The sequence below is a fragment of the Benincasa hispida genome, chromosome 5 (assembly GCF_009727055.1).
Source record: "Benincasa hispida cultivar B227 chromosome 5, ASM972705v1, whole genome shotgun sequence".
Taxonomy (NCBI): domain Eukaryota; kingdom Viridiplantae; phylum Streptophyta; class Magnoliopsida; order Cucurbitales; family Cucurbitaceae; genus Benincasa; species Benincasa hispida.
The window spans coordinates 46581218-46587456 of NC_052353.1; positions in this window are offsets into that span (position 1 = coordinate 46581218).

The window sequence follows — 6239 nt, forward strand, 5'->3', positions numbered from 1 at the left end:
GACTTCTAAACCTATAATGTAGAAGAAGATCCCACAGACCTAAAAGCTGCCCTGATCTCTATAGATGCCAACTTATGGAAAGAAGCGATCAATGATGAGATGGATTCTTTTGAGTCAAATAGGTCTTGACACTTGATAAATCTACCCACAAGTTGTAAGGCAATAGGGTGCAAATGGATCCTAAGGAAGAAGCTTAGACCTGATGGAACAGTTGACAAGTTTAAAGCCAGGTTAGTAGCAAACGACTTTAGACAAGAAGAGAAAACATAGACATCTTTAACACCTTCTCCATGGTCACTAGAATTAGCTCAATCCGTGTACTGTTTTCTTGCCCTAAATAACCGTGTAGTACATCAGATAGACGTAAAGACCACTTTCCTAAACGGTGAACTTGAAAAAGAGATTTATATGGAACAACCTAAGGGGTTTAAAGTCCATGGTCAAGAGAATAAGGTTTGTAAGCTAGATAAATCTGTTATCTAAAGGTATCAAGGTTAATGAAAGTGACAAATGTATCTACTACAAGTTTGAAAACAATCTTTGCACTATCCTGTATCTGTATGTAGATGACTTATTACTCTTTGTATCGAACTTGCACATCATTAATGATGAAAAATCCATGTTGAATGCAAACTTCGATTTGAAAGACTTAGGAAAAACGAGTGTAATCTTAGGCTTAAAAGTGACTAGGCCTGAAAAGGGAATTTCTTTTGGTCAATCCCACTATATAGAAAAGATTCTAAAAAAATATACTTACTTTGAATGTAAACCAACATGTACTATTTATGAACCTAGTGTTAAGTTGTTCAAAAACACCGACGTCACATCATGCTCCAGATTACCCTCTTAACCTAGATGGAATGATGACTGCAGCAGTTACCAACCCTTTTGCTGGCACTTGCTGCCTATCTAACCGGTTAAATTTTGCTCAAACCCTGAATACGTACATATCATCAATATACAAACATATTAACTCAGACCTTAACACATTTACATTACAGGGTTTCGCAACATTGTTCATACATGAATATTACCACTTAGTGAGCCCCATCTAGAATACTAGTCACTAGACAGATACATGTGTACCAACTAATACAGGTGTTCAATTACGCTTCCTTCAATCTGTTTCTTTGAGTGGCAGAGCAGCTGCAAAAAAGTCTTTTGGGAGCTGACTGCTACCTGAAAGGAAAATATTTGAAAACATGAGCTAGAAGTCCAGTGAGTGACCTAATAAAAACATAAATCCCATGCTTAAACTAGACGCTCGAAAACATAATACTGGAACTAAAATATGCAAAGAAAACGGTACATAAAACCTTTAAAACCATTGTATCTGAAACCTGAATCTTAATTGAGAATGAACATTCATCGCTCTAATTCCTAACCCCTACTTCGATCTCTTCATACTAAACTATGGCTAGGAGAGACCCCTACGTCAATCTCTTTAAATATACCGATGGGCATCTTAAGCAACTTCCTCTAAACATAAACATTGATAACTACNCTCTTTAAATATACCGATGGGCATCTTAAGCAACTTCCTCTAAACATAAACATTGATAACTACTCTTAAACACCATTAAACATCATTATTCCCTACTTGAGAATGAGTATACATCGCTCTAGCTCCCAATGTCTGTTACCAGCCAAGAGACCCATAGTTCGGCCTATCGTTCAGAACTACTTACGTCGATCTCTTTATCATCCTTTACTGCATTACTAATTAACTAGGAAGGAACCCTTTTGTTTACTTCCTAAAAACATAATTTGCAACCTTAGTTGAGAGAGAACCTTTACTCAATTCCTCAACGTCAATCCATAGTTAGTGTGGAGTGATCTCTACACTACCAATAACAACTTTTCTTACATTCATGTGATTCTATTTTAAGTACCGTCATACCTTAGGTATTGCTGCTCATATACCTTCTCCGTGTACTTCAGTATCGAGCTACTCGGATACCTTCTCCATGTCCCTCAGTATCAAGCTATTCAAATTCTAAGACAAAGCTTCAGTACCTTCTCATCTAGTCCTTCAGTACCGAGCTATTCAAGCCTAGGACTAAGCTTCAGTACCTTCTCATCTAGTCCTTCAGTACTGAGCTATTCAAATCTAAGACTGAGTTTCAGTACCTTCGCATCTAGTCCTTCAGTATTGAGCTACTCACACTGAACTTGCTTATTCTTATCTCTTAATGACTTAGTGGCCCAAAAGCTTTCTATACTAACGCATGCTCTTGTTCATTGAAAAGCATAGCATAAACATAACATTAATGTGAGATGCGTTGCCTGGTAACTATTTGAGAATAGTTGTCATAAATAGCTTTCAATAAACATACATTGCTGGACATTTATAAGCATTAACAATTTACTTAAAATATTTAAAGTATTTAGAGTCACTCACAGGTCCTTCAAGTTTGCTTCCTTAAGGCTTGATAGGTTTTTCCAATGGGAGTTGAACCTACACATATAAGCATACTACTTAGTGTTTACATTAGCCTTCCTTTTAGGCCTACTCAATAAATCAAGCTCACATGCCAAACCTTCACATTGTGCCTCCTACCATTCACTTTGAGAGTCGGACACTTAGCCAATTTGGAGGGATTGGGTGTCAAAAGAATGCACCTTTTGATCACCCACACACCCCACACTTAGAAAAATTTTGGAGTATCAAACTGCAGATTTAAATCAAAGAATTAATAACTAAATTTTAAGAACTGATCTCAAGGAAATTCCTTCTACGAACTTGCTTATAATCAAGTATAAACATTACCTTAAAATTTTAGTTCAAAATTCCCCGTCGTTTGATCTGAAGATTCAAATCTTCATTATTGGCCCCAATTCAAGCAGCTACCTGCTTGTTCAACAACTTCCAGTTCAAACTTCAAAAATATATAACTCGCATTCTAGGCCTCATTTTAAAAAGTTTCATTCTACAAAATTGTTTTACCTTAATTTTTTTGCTAAAAAATCTTCGTGATTCGTCTCGGAGCTTCAATTCTTCACCGATGGCCTAGATTCACCTGAGAAACAAACCCTTCGTCTTTATTTTGCTCCTCCAGCCTTATTCTAGCGAGTTTTCCCTTCCGAAGCATAGCCACAGAAAATATACACACAGAGCTTTTGAATGCCACTGAAATTACATGGATAGCCTAAGTAGTTTATTCAAGCCAATTAAATGAAGTCGACCTTTCTTCTTACCACCGCCCAAAATCCTACATGAAATCTCCTTGGGCCACTTAGCTCACTAATGAAGATTAATGGCTGAAATTCAACAAAAATTTTTCCTTTAAATTTTATATCCTAATATAGTATTTAACAATTTACTTGATGGATACAACATTTTTCTTTTGAAAGAAAATTTCTTAATTTCCACTTTCTCTATTTTGGGAATTCCAACAAATTTAGTTCTACATTTTAATTAACCTCTCTCCTTAGTATAGTTAATCCACATTCAAAATTCTTCACCAACTCGTGTTTGATTCCTCATCTCCAAGCCCATTACGTGAGCTCCATCCTTAGCCAACATTTAGTGAAATTCAGACGATCAATTCACCCTTCATTCACTTTACACCTAGGTCATCTACCACATCATGGCTTTCTTCTTTCTTCCATAATTCCTAAGACATGATTTCATCATAGCTCATTAGAAGACATCACAATACCTACTCTTACTTAAAGTAATTAGGGTTCGGGTTTTACAACTGATGACAGTATTAATCAAACTGAGTATGCAAGCATTATAGACAGTCTCAGGTATGTTGCTGACTACACTAGGCCTGATATAGCTTACATTGTATGATTGCTTTTTAGGTTTACAAACATACCTGGTATAGAGCATTAGAATGTTATAGAAAGGGTTATGAGGTACTTAAAGAAAACTTAAGAACTAGGATTACATTATTAGAAGTTTTCCACTGTTCTGGAAGGGTTGAGCTATGCTGACTGGAACTCCCTCTCGGATGATTCAAAGGCTACAAGTGGTTATATTTTCAATATAGCAGGCAGAGTTGTCTCTTGAAAGTCTACGAAACAGATTATTTTAGCCCAATCGATGATGGAGTCAGAAATGATAGCACTAGCAACAGCTAGTGAAGAAGCAAGTTGGCTTAGAAGTCTACTATCAGAGATTCCCATATGGAAAAACCCGGTACCAACTATATCGATTCATTGCGATTGTACTACAATAATCGCAAAAGTTCAGAACCGTTACTACAACGGAAAGAGACGAAAAATACATCGTAAGCATAGTACCATTAGAGAGTTCCTCACTAATGGTGTAGTTAGAGTGGATCATATACAGATCGATGAAAACTTGGCAGATTCTTTGATGAAAGGACTAGCCAGAGAGAAGGTTTTCAAAATCTCAGAAAGGATGAGATTCATGCCTATAGAGAGATGAATCACTGTGAGAAAAACTCAACCTGTAGATTAGAGATCCCAAGAAACAGGCTTAACAGGTAATAACTAATCACAAGTGATATGAAGTGAATCAAGCTAAAACGAACACAAAGTTCCCTTTTTATGAACTAAAGTCTGAGCATGATATCCTAAAGCGTAAGAAGGTTGAACTTAGTTCTTAATGAGATCTATACTTGATGTCAAGTGGGCTACCTAGCTATAAGAGTACTCCTGATAGACTCACCTATATAAATGTGGAAGTGGGGGCCACTTCCTATGGAGTTCTTGGCAAACTCTTTATAGTGTTTACTAAACCGGGATACAAGTGCTAGGCCTTAAAGTACGAGCTTTTGAACTACACCTTAAGATGCTATGTGTGAGATATTGTTAGAGATAGAGTTCAAAACCAAGAGTTACTTTAGTATATTCTGAATCATCTACACTAGGTTCAAGTCGTAACACACCTTTACTTATGCACAATTGTGTATAGATTGATATTGCTCGATGGAAAATGCTTTTCTTATATTTTAAATTTTAAAGTGGAAGATCGTTGGTGAAAATTCAGGTTTTAAAAGAAAAAAAAACCTTTGGTTTAGAATCCCACATTGCTTAATTTTGAAAAAGGAGTCTCCTTCTTATACTCCCATCTTGAGTTATGAGTTTAGGCCTCAAGGGCATACATATTTTAAGGAGAATGAGGAGGAAGGAAAATGTGCGTATGATTATGTTTTTTAAAAAAATAAAAATTATTATTATTATTAATTTAATTTAATTTTTATTTTTATTTAATTCTTCATTCAACAGCTCCATGTTTCGCACGAGCCTGCACGTTCAGTGGCTCCATGCGTTTTGCACAACGCACGTGTTGGGGTTGATGCCCCTAAATCTCGTAGGGTCCAATAGTTTGTAAACAATGTATGAAAAAAATTCTTATGTGATTAATAATATATGATATCTTATTCACTTTGTCTATAAAATATCTGATATTTTAGTTGCATTAACCACAAACCAATAAACTAATATCCAAGGTTATCGTTGTAACTTAAACATGTATGTGGAGACATATAGGTGGATCATGTTTAAGTGATAACCTAAATGGTCTGTAGTATATGGATAAGGCTGGGTACCTTATCTTGGTGACACTACGAGTATGGCTCGCTTTGTAGGTGTTATAATTTTTGTAAATTGCTATAAATGATATGATATTTATCATTCATGTATTAGACATGTGAGCAGGGATATTCTATACAAAGGAGCCTGTATAAGACCGGGCCATGAAATGTTTGGTCTCATTATGTAATAACATTCATAATAGAGACTTTCATTTCACTAGGATGACCATAGGTAACATGACCTCAATCCTGAGTGAGTTGTGAACTTCTATCTTTGAGGGTGGTTCTTTAATTTATAGGGGTGAGAGTGGTCAGATCGCCGACTCAACAAGCCTACCATTTTGGGGATTCATCTTATTGGGGAGCTGGCAACATAGCTACACAAGATGAAATTCACTCCTTCCCCAAAGTAGGAGTAAATAGATAATTGCTCCCTTAAGGGCTGATTCCGGGTCTTGAACAATGTGACGGTACACCCGCTCCTAGCCTAAGAGAGGTTTAGTCATAGTGGGACTATGATCTATTGTTCATTAGAGGGATCAGTGGTACTTAAGGAGTAGATGTAACTACAAAGTCAAAAATGGTAATTTTGCCCAGCTGTACTTACGAACAATTTGTGAAGGGTCATCGTACTGTTGATTGGTTATATCCAATGGACACATAAATATATCTGTAGTGCGAATAGCGCAACTGTTAGCCTTTAGTGGAGTGCTTGACAGTTAACGGATG